This window comes from Cryptomeria japonica, chromosome 10, assembly GCF_030272615.1.
Source record: "Cryptomeria japonica chromosome 10, Sugi_1.0, whole genome shotgun sequence".
Lineage (NCBI taxonomy): Eukaryota > Viridiplantae > Streptophyta > Pinopsida > Cupressales > Cupressaceae > Cryptomeria > Cryptomeria japonica.
In genome coordinates this window covers 237902055-237918961 of record NC_081414.1, presented here as the reverse complement: position 1 = coordinate 237918961, position 16907 = coordinate 237902055, and the positions used below count along the sequence as shown (strand labels likewise).

Genomic DNA, 16907 nt, shown 5'->3' with positions numbered 1-16907 from the left:
TGATGGCTTCCTTCTATAGTCTTCTTAAGACTTTAATGGTTTTCCTTAAAGTCTTCAAGCCTTTAATGGTTTCCCTCAAAGTCTTCAAGCATTTTAATGCTTTATCTTCATTTTTCTCATTTAAATAAATTAATATTTATTTAAATATTTATCCAAATGCAACTTACACCATTTAATTGAAATAAATGATTTTATTTTAATTGAAAAATACCAAAATTTCTCCCACTTGCATTTTCCTACAAAATCCACTTGTATGCCTAAACCCCTTCTAGATTCTTCTAAACCCTTCCTAATTAGCCTAATCCATCCCCTAAATATTGTCACATTCCTAAGCAAATTGGAGTCACTTCTCAAAGACTCCAAAGTCTTTGAAAAGCAATTAATGCTTTGTGTGTTCAACAAATTAACCCTCAAAGTCTTGGATAACCTTTGAAAGCTTCCAACCTTCAACCACTTAATCCCCAAAGTCTCCAATAACCATTAATGGTTAATTCAACCCTCCCACATGGTTAAAACATTTGTTTTGACTCAACCTCTACCCAACCCAAAGGTCTCATCAGGCCATTAATGCTTTGACCATGATTATCTCTTAAACATTTGCACAAAGGTTTATCCTTGGATTAACTCTTAATCCAATGGGTAAATCTTAATTTAGACTTGACCCTTACCTTCTAGATAACCATGAGGTCTTCTCAGGCCTTTAATGCCTCCAACCTCTTCTCTCAACCCAATCCTATGTTGAAACTTGTCACCATTTTATTGGTGCCAATTGTGCACATGGATCCCCAACTTTCAATCCTAACCCTTGTTAAGATTGCTCAATCTTAACCCTTCATTTCCCTATTTCTTCTGTAAATAGAACCCTTCTCCTCAAGCAAAGGAGAAGCATTTTAGAGTATTGTTGTTATACTAGCATTAGCATAGAGCTTTTTTATAGCATCACTATCTACTCTTGCATAGTATTTGCTTATCATATTCAACCATCTTGAATCTCCATATGGCATCCATGGCTAGTGCTAAAAGCTGAGAGCTACACTCATTTGGGACTTGGAGAGGAGAGGAACAAGGGAGGAGCAACTATGAGCATCTTGATTAGCTATTTCATTTTATGTTTATATGCTTTCTATTTCATGCTTAATATCTCTCTTGATATGCCTGTTTAGGATAATCTTTTGTTGCTAACACTAACGTTTGTTTCTTGTGCTCTTGTGTGTGTTGCCATCAAACAGATTTTCTAATCCTTTTTTGCAGAGCATCATTTGGTGAACCCGACATGAATCAATTTTTTTTTTTAACCAATAACATGTTTGAATGTTGAAAATGTCACACAGGTTGCGATTTTGACACTGTTTTGGTGCGTTTGGCATTATTTTGGTGCTATTCCCCCTGTTTCAGTGCTTTTCCCTTCTCTGTCTTTCCCTTTCTTTTAATACGTTTGTGTTAAATAGTGCCTCTATTCAAACGCAGACTAGCGCTATTGTAACAAAACGTTGTACAAATCACTTTGTAACCAAAAAAAAAAAAAAAACCAAAAATAAAAATAAAAATTTAGGCTTGTAGAAGCCCACCAAATAGGCGGATTTTACTAACTATTTTTCTCTTTTGTGCAGATTTAAATTAGATTAAAGAGTAGATTTATATTTTTTTACTAACTTGTTTTTGAAGTTGGTTTTAAAAATGAATTCACTTTTTATTTCGGTTTAAAATTAACTTCACATTTCAAGTTTGGGCTTTTAAAAAAAGAATCACACATTTGTTTGGGGCTCTTAAAAAGAATTTCATTGTTCAAAGGTAAAAAGAACCACAAACTTATACAAAAACAACTTTATTTTTTTTGCAAGTTAGGAAAAAAACTTCGTTTTGGTGCTTAAAATCAACAAGGCAAATTTTATTTCTTGCATCAAGATAAAACTCACAATCCACACTTCCATTTTTGGTGCAAATAAAATTCACAATCAACTTGTCTCATTTTCAAAGCAATTTTACTTCATGCAAACGTGTTTTTCATTAAGTTGACCAGGATTTCAAATTCTAGTTTACTCAAACAATTGCCTTTGAAAATTAAAAAGAACACCATGATTGTTGGAGCAACATCTCCAAATAGTTAGATCATATTGCCATGATGGATTAAAAAGAACAAGTGAATTTCATGTTTGGCACGCTTGTGCACAAAAGTCAGTCGAGTGGACCTACTTCTAACACACACTATCCTCTCCCTTGGCTCTCGTGGTCCTAGGTGCAAGAGAAAAGTGTTAGTAACACTCAAAATTTTATTTTTTTAAGAGAGGCCTGCCAAGGGATCGATACTCTTGGGAACGACCTCGAGCGGTAAATCCTTCGAGCCACTATAGAAATCAGGTGAGAGCGAAAGCTGTAGCCTTGGGTATAGCTGTTCCTACAGTGTAACTGGCCGAAAGGACAAATGGGCCCCACCACCAGTTACAAGGCTCTTAAGTGAGTCACTGCAGAATGAACTTATGTCCAAAGCCATCGAACATGACTAAACACCTTTAAGTAGTAGCTCACCCGTTCTATTGATTGAGGATATTTGAGATACAATTTAGTGCAAGAGCATAGAAGGTTTTGCTCCCAAGATACTCACCATACATATTTCCTTGAGTAGAAACATAGCTTTTTGAAAAGTCACTTGTGACTTGATAAAAGTGGTGACTCCCCCATCATAGGGATCATCTATTTGTTATGCTCGTGCAAGACTTAGTATATCACATCCTTACCTGCCACGGCGGGATTCATAAGGTATGTAGTACCAAAGTCGAAGAAATATCAAGATGTGGGCTAAATTTATCACAACTGGCCACTTGACCTTAGGGATAAAAAGTGTTTGAAGTGTGTTCGTTTTACAGACCTAGTGCAAATTGAGCCGACTTCAGGCTTTGGAAATACACCTTAAAATAAATCTAAAGGAAGGGTCAAAAACAAGTCCAAGGATTGGGTTGATCTAGACCCATACTCATTTGTGCCTTTGAGGCTACAATCTTGTGTTTGTGTGCTTGCTTTGTTTTCTTGTCAAAGAAAAATCAGAAAATCAATCCCAAAAACAAAGTATTCATCCAACATCTGTCAACACAACCAAAAATACCAAAAACAAAGTGCAAACAAACAAAGAGTCAAAAATTTATGACCATTCTTCACATCTTGCGAAAGAAGAAGTGTCATCAGAATATTACCTTGAAAAGAAGACCATTAAGCTCAAAGGCTTTGATCAAAAGGAGGAAATTCTTCTATCTCAATAGACAAATTTTTGTCTCACATAGAGTCTTTCTACATCGCATGCGTCTATACCTTCAAGAAAAAAAAAACAAACGAGTTTGATTCAGAATCATTGAACCGCAGAGCTTTTATGCAATATAGGGCTCTGAGTTATCACAAAAATCAAGGAGGAAAGATTAATCCCAACTTCTTCCCAAAACGTTTGTATCACCTACAACACAGCTCGAGAAGTGCCACCAACGCCTGAAAGGGAAGAGGTAGAGTTTGTTCCATTTGTAACACAAAGTTTTTATTGAAGTTGAAAAACAAAACATCCATCATCTCATTCATACATCATTATTCCATCATCAATTCATCCCAAAACTCTCAAAACATTAAGAGGTTCTTGTCCCAAGTTCTCTTTTAGATATTGCTTGAAATCAAACACATCACATCACTTTTAGATTGTTTCTACATCTAGGATAAGCTCATCCTAAGAGACACATCTACGCAGGTTAAAACTAGTTCATGAGTGAATCCTCTCATTGCTAGGTAGTCAAAATCTGTAACACATCTCAGATTTCTCTACACCTTATCACATCCAAACTCCTCAAAACAAACAAGCAATTCAAAGAAGGAATTTTGGTTACATCTACCTTAAAGTGCTAGAGATCCCCATACAATACAAATCACCAATCATCAATCTTTCATCAATAACTCATCATCATCTTCAATCAACTTCAACACAAACTTACAAACAAAATGGCTCAAACCCGATCGCGATCAAGGCAACGAGAAATAGAAATTGAGGAAGAAGAAGACAACCTCAATGAATTTCAAGAAGCACTTGGAGGAACTGTAACTGATGAAAACCCAAGTACTCCCACTCCTTCAACAATTGAAAGGGCTCAGCATAACCCTCACTTCAACAAATTATTTGATGAAATATTAAGGAGCAATGCGGATGCTCACTTCTTAAAACTCGCTCAAGAAGGAGCCAAACTCCCCTCGGACTTTGATCTTGCCCAATTAAGACAAGCATCAGAAAGACAAAGTCGCCATGAGGAGGAAAGAGGTAGAAATCACATCAGATATAACATCCCTCGAGGTAACCCACCACCTCCTCCTCCAAATGAAATGGAGATGTTGCGGCAACAAGTCGAGAATCTCGCCCAACAACTTCATAGTGGTGTTAGGACCAATCAATTCTCACTTAACGACATCTGTCCCTATCCGTTTGATAGGAATCTTTATATGCCACCCTTTCCACGCGGGTTCGAAACACCAAAATTCGAAAAATATAGAGGAAAGGGAGATCCCCGTGATCATGTCCGAGAATTTCATTCCGCTTGTCTCGAAGTCGCTTATGAGGACACATACCTAATGCGCCTTTTTCCCCAAAGCTTGGGAGGAACAACCACATCATGGTTTTCCCGACTACCAGGTGGCATAAGAACATTTGAGGAACTCATCCAGAAGTTCCTATCTCATTACTCTTATAATATTGAACGCGACATCACCATGGCTGATCTATGTAACACCAAACAAAAACCAGGTGAATTATTCTCAGTATTCCTGCAACGATGGCGCCAAATGTCTAGCAGACGTTCTCTTCAGTTACCTGAATGAGAACTAGTGGAAATTTTCATTTCCAACTTAAACGAAGAAATGGAATTTCACCTGGATGTCAAAGACACAGATTCTTTTAACGATATGATCACCAAGGGTATAAAATGTGAAAGGGCACTCATCAAGAAAGGACTCATCAAAATCTTTAATGAACCAAAAGATGGTCCTCGCCCGCGCTTCAATAGTGATAAACCAAACTTCTGGAACAAGAATAAAAATATCGTCAACGATGGAGTTGTGGATGCTCGAACTATCCAAAATGCACAACCTGTGGTTCGGTTTGCAGGACAAAATCCTCCACCTCAGAATAACACAAATGTTCCTCCTAATCAAGGTCGCATCACATCTCATGATGAACCAAGACCTCGTCCACAAAAACAAAAACGCACATACACTCCCTTAGGGGAACCCATTGAAACAGTGATGCGACAACTCATTTCTCAGAATTTGATCACTCTACCTAAGTTATCAAATTATGAGCCTCAGGTCAAACCGGCATGGTGGAGAGATACTGAACATTGTGAATTCCATCAAGGAAGAGGACACAAAACAAGTAATTGTCACCGATTGAAAGATCTCATTCAGGATCTTATTGACCGAGGAGAAATTGAAATTGAAGGGCATGACCCAAAAACAACCAATAATGATCATCAGATGTTCAAGAATCCACTTCCATCACAAGATCAAAGGGGTCCTTCCACTTCCAGACGAGGTCCTGATACCACTGATTATACGCAAGCTGCGTATAACTACACTGTCAATCACCTGTATGATGCCAGTGAACAAATTGCAACTATCACCTTCAAAAATCCCACCTCAAATTGCAATGTTGTTACGCGTCGTGGCAAAGTTACCATCAAGGCAGCTCCACAAGGCACCACCTCCGATCCAAAGCAGTACAATCTTGTGGAACAATTAGACAAAACGCCTGCGCTCATATCCATTTTAGAACTATTACGCCTATCGCCATCTCATAAAACAATCTTGGATCAAGCACTCCAAGAGGCGTCAGTCCCTGCAAACCTGAACATAGACCAATTTCAAGCCATGGTTGGAAATCTAAAGTCATCACCTTGTCTCACTTTTTCCGAAAGTGACAACTCTTCGTTCCAGCAACCTCATAACGCCTCACTCCACATTGAAGGCTTTGTCAACCAACACAGGATCAAGCGAGTCTTGATAGATAATGGAGCAGGCCTAAACATTTGTACACTACAGTTGGTCACAGCATTGGGATATGCACTAGAATCAGTGGATCCTCGCAAGAAGATCACCATCAAGGCCTATGATGATGCAGAGCGTTCATCCAAAGGAGCGGTGGTGCTACCAATCCGAGTGGGCCCTGTGGTAAAACACATAATTTGTCAGGTTCTGGACCTTCCTCTGCCATATAATCTATTATTAGGAAGACCTTGGATACATGCCATGCAAGCCGTTCCATCTACCTACCATCAATGTATCAAGTTCCCACATAATGGTGCAGAGATCACAATCCTGGGTGATGCAAATCCCTTTGCATTTTGCCATAATATCAGCCATCAACCAGAGATTACTGTTCCTAATAATAGGGAAGCCATTTCCTCCACATCATATGTAAATCCCACCTCTCTTGCCAGTTCGAACACCCCTATACCCAAGCAAGAAAAGCTTAAGATGAAAGTCGCAGAGGAAGGTCCCGGGGAATATAACTTAAGTCAACTCTTTTGTGTGGGACAAATGCCCACTTCTCCTAGAACACATGGTAAACCACAACAGTTACTCCAGCAACGACTAATCACGCCAGCATGTGCCTTAACGCCTTTCATCCTTGGAAAGAGTCAAGAGGAAGAAACACAAGATGAGGACCTAGCGGACTGGATCTATAAAGATCCCATCACCACTGACAAACCGCAAGTTACATTTCCTACGGAACAATATGGCAAAGGCCTCCTCATTATGCAAAGAATGGGATATGATGGTCAGAGTGCTTTGGGATACTGCAAACAAGGACGACACGAACCTCTACTACTAGAATTCAAGCCCAAAGGTAATACAGGCCTTGGCTTTGAAAAAGAGATCCTTCCTAAACTCAGATTCAAAGGAAAACCCAGCAAACCATTTTGCCCACCTACTGCAAAGAGGATACCTTTCATAATCAAAGCACCATCAAGCACTATCCCCACTGCCCCCTCAAGGCTCACAACTCCACCATCACCAATGTCACTCATCCCATCAAACGAACCAGTAATCCCATCAATAACACCAATAGCAGCAGCAACTATATCAGAACCCGCAGCAGCATCTATGGCGCCAGTAGTTCTAGCAGAAGCCACTGAGTCACCATTACCAATACTTCCAGTAACAAATCCTTTAAACCCCATCACGGTTCCTGCAGCATCGATCACCACAAAAGTACATAAACCAATCACGCCTGCAGTGTTTAACTCCAAAGACATCCCAGTATGGTATAGCAATCGGATGCTGGAAAGTGATTCAGAGACCGACTCACATGAGTGGGAATTTGATTCTGTACAGCTTAACACTTCAGATGAGGAAGACACATCACCACCTCCGCCACGCAAAGACATCCCTATTTACGGAGAAGCACAGATAAAGACCACTTGGGTACCTGAGCTGGAAACATCTTCCACAGACCCTACATCTCATCCTACGCCTGATTCTGACAGGGAGAGTACCATCAACGACCTTCACCACACTGTCTTAACCCTCACTGATACCTCTAACGAACTTAATCTAATCGATGAAGTAATGCCCATTGTCCACCCTGAACTCATCGAATGGAACCAACCAAATCCCCCATGTCTTGACCTCTTCCAAAATGATGAGGCTATCATTGACTTTTTGGAATTAAGGGATAATCTACCAAGCGGGGATCACAAAGTTGGATTCGCCATTGAACTTAATAGCGCAACATACTTCGGGGCGGATGCCAAACCCTTCAGCTGCAAAAATATAACATTAAAACATGGATCTTCTAGTGAAAACCACACTGTGGCACTGTTTGATCCAACAAAAGTAAAAAGAAAGAGCGTATCCAACGGTGAAAACCTCTCTGAGGCACTTGAGGATGAAGGGTTTGACATTCTCCCTGCTAGTACACAACAGGAACGATCGACGATTCTCATTGAGGAGACTAAAGAATACAATGTGGGGACTCCTGAAAACCCTCATATCATACATCTGGCATCTCTTCTCACTCCAGAGGAACAACCTCAATTTATAGAGTTCTTCCAACAACGTCAGATCAACTTTGCATGGTCATATGCAGACATGCCTGGGCTTGATCCTGATTTAGTCATGCATCATCTCACAGTAGCAAAAGGAGCCAAACCTGTCAAGCAGAAGCTTCGTAAGATGCATCCTCAGATTGCCGTGCTAGTCAAAACAGAACTCAAGAAACTCCTGGATGTTGGTTTCATTAGACCAATTGATTATGCAGAATGGATCTCCAACATTGTACCAGTTGGCAAACCAAAAGGGGGCATCCGCATTTGTACAGACTTCAGAGATCTGAATAAGGCATGTCCTAAGGATGACTTCCCTCTACCAAATATCGACATCATAGTAGATTTGACAGCAGGACATGCCATGCTTTCACTCATGGATGGCTTTTCGGGATACAATCAAATAAAGATCGCACCAGAGGACCAACATAAGACAGCCTTCACATGTCCATGGGGCACATACTGCTGGAATGTAATGCCTTTTGGTCTAAAGAATGCAGGAGCGACCTATCAAAGAGCAATGACCACCATCTTCCATGACATGATGCATACTATAATGGAAGATTATGTGGATGATTTACTAGCAAAATCACTTACTAGAGAAGGACATCTTCACATCTTAGATAAAATCTTTGATAGACTGGAACAATACCATGTTCGACTCAACCCAAAGAAATGTGTCTTCGGAGTGACCTCCGGGAAGCTTCTAGGATACATTGTCTCAAGCAAAGGCATTGAGGTCGATCCAGCAAAGGTTAAAGCAATCATGGACATGCCACCTCCAAAGAATATCAGTCAGCTAAGAACACTACAAGGACGGCTTCAATCTATCCGCAGATTCATTGCACAATTGGCTGATAAGTGTCACCCATTCACACACCTGCTACACAAGAACATCCGCTTTCAGTGGGATGACAGATGCCAGCAAGCATTTCAGGCGCTTAAAGACTATCTCATGAATCCACCATTGTTGATGCCACCAGATCCAAGTAGACCATTATTGCTCTATATCTCAGCAACAAGTACAGCATTGGGTGTACTACTGGCACAACATAATGCAGAAGGAAAAGAGTGTGCTATTTACTACATCTCTCGCACACTGGTGGGCTATGAACTCAATTACACACCTATTGAGCGAGCTTGCCTAGCAGTAATCTTGGCAGCCACTAAACTGAGGCACTATCTGTTAACACACAAGGTGCAACTCATTGCAAAGATTGATCCACTCAAGTATTTACTTAGCAAAGCAGCATTGACAGGTCGCTTAGCCAAATGGGTGATGATTCTAAGTGAATTTGATATTGAGTATGTGGACCGTAAAGCTATCAAAGGTCAAGTTATTGCAGATCAGCTGGCTGATGCACCACTCATAGGCTATCATCCTCTCATTTCCAATTTTCCAGATGAAGAGATATTCATGATCACAACAACACAACCATGGAAACTATACTTTGATGGTTCATACACTAGACATGGCTCGGGGGCAGGCATTCTGTTTATCACACCTCAAGGTGATAGCATCCCGAAGTCTTACAGGCTCACATTTCCATGCACAAACAACATAGCAGAGTATGAGGCCTTGATCACAGGACTCAGGTTAGCCGTACAATGGAAATTAAAAGAATTGCAAGTATATGGCGATTCCCAACTAGTCATTCGACAAGCAACCGATGAATATCAGACCAAGGATGATAAACTCATGCCATACAAGCAAATGGTGGACAATCTAAAGACATCATTTACTACTATCACTTTTGAGCAGATACCAAGAGATCAGAATCGAGCTGCTGACGCTATGGCTACCATCGCATCTCTACTAGATCTTCCACAGAATTCAACACGCTACGAGTTCTTGGTAGAACAGCTTTGGATTCCCGCTTATGATATCCCCGAATCCGAAATGATATGTCGCCTTGTCGGTTCTGAATCCCCATGGTATGGTGAGTTCTACACTTATCTCCGTGATCACACCCTTCCTCCCAACCAATCAAATAACCAACGTAAAACCTTCATTCGCCAAACTGCTCGATATACCATTATTGCCGAAACCCTATACCGACGCAGTCTTGATGGTACTCTCCTTCGATGTCTAGAACAAGATGAGATAACAAAGGCTTTGGAAGAGGTACATGAAGGAATTTGCGGGACTCACTCAAGTGGTCCATCACTAGCCAAGAAGATCATGCGAGCTGGATACTATTGGCCATCTATGGAAAAGGATTCCTACTACTTTGTCAGGAAGTGCAAAAAATGTCAAGTTCATGGTGACCTGATACATGCACCAGCTCAAGAACTACAACCAATCACAACACCGTGGCCTTTTTGTCAATGGGGTCTTGATCTTGTGGGTAAAATCCATCCATCTTCATCCAATGGCCATAAATTCATTATTACCGCCACCGAATATTTCACCAAGTGGATCGAAGCTGTTCCACTTACCCAAGTCACCGGCAAGCAGATCGCCTCATTCATCCTCAATTACATCATCTGTCGGTATGGTGTGCCCATGTCCATCGTCACAGATAACGGTCTTCCTTTCAAAAATCAGGATGTCCGTGAACTTTGTGAGAAATTTCATATCCAACACCGCTTTTCCACTCCCTATTACCCACAAGGCAATGGTCAGGCCGAAGCATCCAATAAAAACATATTAAGAATCCTAAAGAAGACAGTCAATGATGCCGGTCGTGATTGGCATGTTCAATTGAATCCAGCGCTATGGGCATATCGAACTAGCATTCGAACCCCTACAGGTGCAACTCCTTATTCATTGGTCTATGGTGCTGAAGCTATCTTACCTATTGAGGTCGAGATACCATCCTTACGAGTTTCATTGCACAATCTCATCGATGATGAAGCATACAGAGTATCCCGTCTTCAGGACTTAGAGTTACTTGATGAGAAGCGACAAGCTGCATACAATCACCTCAAAGCCTATCAGCAGCGCATGAGTAGAAGCTACAATCACCGAGTTAGATCTCGTACATTTGAGGTAGGTGATCTTGTTCTTCGAGAGAATCCTCGCAACCAACCAAATAGAGAACATCAAGGCAAGTTTGAATCAAATTGGCTAGGCCCATATGTTGTCACTGCTGTATTTGGGTCCGGGGCATATCAGTTGGCTACATCAGACGGAGAACCGCTCGCAGATCCAATCAACAGCATGCACCTCAAACGGTTTTACACATAAGCTGTACAGAGCATCAGGCTCCCCTACATATCAGAAAATACCAAAAAACATTCAGAAAAATGTCCTGAAGAAAATATAAAAACATTCAAAAAAGTAAAGAAAAATCATGCATCCAAACGGTGAACAACCACTCCGGTGGCACCTTGGGTAAGAACGATGGTGAAAACCTGGCAAACAGGCGCCACTCGTAAAGGCTATGGCTCCATTATCTTTCAGACTTGTGGCGATCACATCTACTTCATACATACATCCATCCATCCATCAACCATGGCTTGTTATTCCTCTGCAATTATGATAGTACTCCATACATCTTGCATCCCGCTTTTTCATAGTCATGTCTAAAACTGGGGGCAATGCCTTTAACCTATTGATGGAAGTGGATTCTACATTGTCTTATGATTCATTAAGTTCTTCATTCAAACAATCATCAAAAATCCAAAAACATTCAAAAATGACTCTCAAAATACCAAAAACATTCAAAATTGTTTCACAAAATCCAAAAAAAAAAAAAACGTCAGAAAACCCATCAAAAATCACACAAAAACATGGCAACACATTGTACATATTCATCCATGCAGATACCAAAACAAGCATTGACAAATACTCACACAAATGACCACTTATCACTCGACCAAAACAATCAACATCAACAATCAAACTGTCTTTTCAACAAGGATGCATCCTTCCTTACCAAAACAAAGACAAGACGACATTTTCTTTGACAAGAAAATTCTGTTAAGCTATCAAATACTTGGTTGATTTGTGAGTTCAATTGTTTGTTTATCTGTATCAGAATCTTTTAGCATTGTTTGTATCGTTTGCGCATTATTTCCGATGAAGTTCTGGGGCATGTACTAATGGTGTCTACGTGGGAAGTTCACCAAGCTACGTGATCTTATGCAAAATGCAGTCATAGATCACTACGGCTTGCTGACTACAGCGTATACCTCGACCATATGAGCATGAACCATTACCAAGGATCCATATTCTTTATTCTTTATGTATATATTGTTTGTTTGCAGGTACAATTCTCTTTCTTTGGTTCCTCCTACCTCATCCAAACTGGATAAAGGTTTTATCTCTTATTACGGTATGCACTTGTCTCAGGATATGATCAGCCTAAGATCAAGGAGGACGATCCAAGTCATGCATGAACGGTGATAATCCTTGTCTGTTCCGCAAGCAATACTCAGGTCAACTTGATCCATTATATCAAGTTGCTTGTATTAACTTGCTATATAAAAATCCATGTAAGAAATACTCTGGTCATCTTGAATCTTTATGTCAAGTTGCTTGTATTTTCTTACAACATTTTAAAGCTCAATGATGAAAAATAATGCACCATGGATCATCATTCCATCTCATTTGTATATATTGCATTCCGTTGCATTCCATCCATCCATACATTCATAAATAGCTGCATATCATTCATACATAGTAATGACAATGGATACTCTATTTTCCTCTTCTTCCATAGGAATGTAATAGGTCCTCCATTTCTTCTATCTAACATTGCACCCCCCCCACCCTCCCCATCTCAATAATCAGCATCACATACCCTACATCGTGTCCCAATCAGCCTAATCAAGCCACGTTCATCACCATCCATCTCTAACTAGGAGGGATTGTGTTTCCTATCCTAAGTCATCCAATAAGTCAAGAAAGTTACTCTATCTGCACAGATACATCGTCTCACACACACCTAGACTATCAACAGATACTCTGATCAAGTATCTTCGGGTCTCAACAGGTAATCGATTATGGTAATCCTAGACTACATCAGGCATTTATCATAATGACCTAGTCTCAACGGGGCTACCATGATTCCCCACAACCATCCATCACACGCACATACTATCAATTGATTAGCCAATCAAACACAATCCAACGGACAATTACATCAATTATCTACGTCTCAACGAGTATTTTGCTTCATATACCTTGACTTCATCGGGCAATTACATCAATTGTCTAAGTCACATCAGGTCACTTTGATTCACTTACTCAGACTTTATCATGTCCAAGCGACCAACTGACATCAACTGTCACGCTTTGACTTGACCGGGGCAATTAAACCGATTGCACCAGATTGTCCAAACAATTTTGATCAAATGTATAGCATCAATCCAAACCCCACACTACATCTGCTATGTATCTCTTGCATGACCTCAGGGTACTCGTTGGCTTGTTGTTTCTTCATATTCACTCCATTTTCTCCCATTCTTTCATCATTAGTTCTAATTTCTTCTATTCTACCTCCCCTCCGCTTTTCATTCTTTTTCGAGAGATCGCCCGATTTTTCAAAAAAATTCGGCCCATCCCTCGAGGGGGCATACCACCCATTAAATTTACATTTTATGGGGCATTTCTTCACACCTATTTTTCTTTCTTTGAAACGATGCGATAAACTGCACCGTCTCAAAGAGGGGCAAATGTAGTCACATAAATCTGTCCACTTAATTAAATGAATACTTAGTATTTATTTGATTATTTAACCATCAATTAATAATTAATTAAATTAATATTTAATTAATTCATCTTAACCCTCTTCTCCTATTAATTAAATAAATTATTCAATTTATTTGATATAATTCACTTAACCAAATTCAGACCATTAATTAAATAAATAAATCATATTTATTTAATTAAATCTTCTCTCACATTTAAATAAATTAATATTTATTTAAATCCCCCAAAATCCCACCTCTCACATTTAAATAAATTAACATTTATTTAAAATCACCTTTATCCTCTACCCACTTGCATTTTCCTACAAATGCAAGTTGCACAATTATTTTAAATAAATAATTTATTTAAATCACCTTTATCCTCCACCCACTTGTATTTTCCTACAAAAGCAAGTTGCACAACTATTTTAAATAAATTATTTATTTAAAATCCTATTTATCCTCACCCACTTGAAACCTTTAATGGTTTCCCTTAAAGTAGTCAAACTTGATGGCTTTAAAGTCTTCAAACTTGATGGCTTCCTTCTATAGTCTTCTTAAGACTTTAATGGTTTTCCTTAAAGTCTTCAAGCCTTTAATGGTTTCCCTCAAAGTCTTCAAGCATTTTAATGCTTTATCTTCATTTTTCTCATTTAAATAAATTAATATTTATTTAAATATTTATCCAAATGCAACTTACACCATTTAATTGAAATAAATGATTTTATTTTAATTGAAAAATACCAAAATTTCTCCCACTTGCATTTTCCTACAAAATCCACTTGTACGCCTAAACCCCTTCTAGATTCTTCTAAACCCTTCCTAATTAGCCTAATCCATCCCCTAAATATTGTCACATTCCTAAGCAAATTGGAGTCACTTCTCAAAGACTCCAAAGTCTTTGAAAAGCAATTAATGCTTTGTGTGTTCAACAAATTAACCCTCAAAGTCTTGGATAACCTTTGAAAGCTTCCAACCTTCAACCACTTAATCCCCAAAGTCTCCAATAACCATTAATGGTTAATTCAACCCTCCCACATGGTTAAAACATTTGTTTTGACTCAACCTCTACCCAACCCAAAGGTCTCATCAGGCCATTAATGCTTTGACCATGATTATCTCTTAAACATTTGCACAAAGGTTTATCCTTGGATTAACTCTTAATCCAATGGGTAAATCTTAATTTAGACTTGACCCTTACCTTCTAGATAACCATGAGGTCTTCTCAGGCCTTTAATGCCTCCAACCTCTTCTCTCAACCCAATCCTATGTTGAAACTTGTCACCATTTTATTGGTGCCAATTGTGCACATGGATCCCCAACTTTCAATCCTAACCCTTGTTAAGATTGCTCAATCTTAACCCTTCATTTCCCTATTTCTTCTATAAATAGAACCCTTCTCCTCAAGCAAAGGAGAAGCATTTTAGAGTATTGTTGTTATACTAGCATTAGCATAGAGCTTTTTTATAGCATCACTATCTACTCTTGCATAGTATTTGCTTATCATATTCAACCATCTTGAATCTCCATATGGCATCCATGGCTAGTGCTAAAAGCTGAGAGCTACACTCATTTGGGACTTGGAGAGGAGAGGAACAAGGGAGGAGCAACTATGAGCATCTTGATTAGCTATTTCATTTTATGTTTATATGCTTTCTATTTCATGCTTAATATCTCTCTTGATATGCCTGTTTAGGATAATCTTTTGTTGCTAACACTAACGTTTGTTTCTTGTGCTCTTGTGTGTGTTGCCATCAAACAGATTTTCTAATCCTTTTTTGCAGAGCATCAGGTTGTAAGGGAGGACTTTGGATAAAAAGACATACACATAAAGAAAAAAATTGACAAATTTAAGAAAACAAGATAAAGATAATAAAAACCTAACATAAACAATTTTTACAAATTTATTTTATTTTTCTCTCTTTTTCCATACAATTTGCTCATATTAAATTGCTATCTAATACATTATTTTCTTCAATTTTTTTCACCTATATGTACTTAAGGGATGAGTGAAAGAGCAACTTCAAAAAAGTTATAGAAAGTTCTTGTACAAACTTTACACTTAATGCAAGGGATGTCAATTTCTAGGGCTCTTTGTCCGTGACCTAAAATAATTAGCTTTAATTTTTATTATTTTTAATCACCCCTTCAGAATCTTGCCCTACTTTTATCTATAAAGTAGGCCATTCTTGTTCAGTTCTAGACGGTGAAGGTCGTCGCTTGAGTTTGGCTAATTTTCCCAAGGCGGCTTCAGCCGATACTCATTGCAGGCTATTTATTAGAATGAATGTAGGGACAAATAGCCTTTTATAGTGAGTGCCCAGTTGTTTGTTGAAGGGCAAAAAGAAAGACATGGTGGGTATAGAGAGGGATAAGATGTAGCAGGAGGGCATCAGGCATGGGAGGAATGGCAAGATATTGCTCATTTAATAGTGATAATGAGCCTGAAGGTCTTACCTGGTCCTCCCATGCCCATAGCCCTCCCTACATATCCCTTTTATTCCACTTTGCTTCTGCAAATCTATGCTACAGGTATCTGTTCTGTATTGCCTTCGATCATTTTTTTTTTCCGTTCTGAATCTGTTTATTTTTTTTAATTTGATTCATGTTTTCTGCAAATATTATGTTGTGTGATGTGTATCTGGGTGTTTCAGTACATGGAGGGGAATGTGTATTTTGACATTATAGATTTGTGCAAGCATAAGATCTATTGAATAATACGTAACTGGCAAATGTCTTGAGGCTAAGACCCCATTAGGGTTGTACTTATTCATGTAAGGGGCGTTGGGATCTATAAGCATAGAGTGAAGTCTTATGGAAAGAGGAAATTGTTTTACTAACTGAGCTAGAAGCCTTATGTATATCTGAAAATATTCGATTAAGATTGTTAACATATACGATTCTCCAAAGTTTCACGAGATTTACAGCTCTCTGAAAGTTCTTCCCCATAAGTCTGTGTCAAATAATTAAATAAAATATACCCAAAAATAAATTCAGATTTCTCCCCGATCTAGTAATGATTCCAACATTTGATCTTGATGTTTCTGTTTTTGATTAATCTCTTGGCTTCTCCACTGGGATCTGCTATAGAGGGGTCCTCTCACAAGCTTGTTAATGAGAACAGGAAACATTTGGTACTGAATGAGTCGGAATCTTGATTTGAATAGTAGAGGATTTTTAACAGTTATCTAGAGTGGGGCTGATTTT

General features: G+C 38.9%; 1 long non-coding RNA gene across 1 annotated transcript; it reads left to right on the top strand.

Annotated features, from left to right (window-relative positions):
* Positions 1-15132: 15132 nt before the first annotated feature.
* On the top strand, positions 15133-16706 carry LOC131055440 (uncharacterized). The gene is made up of 2 exons (XR_009108352.2): positions 15133-16232; positions 16355-16706. It is a non-coding gene; the product is annotated as an uncharacterized LOC131055440 (long non-coding RNA).
* Positions 16707-16907: the final 201 nt, after the last annotated feature.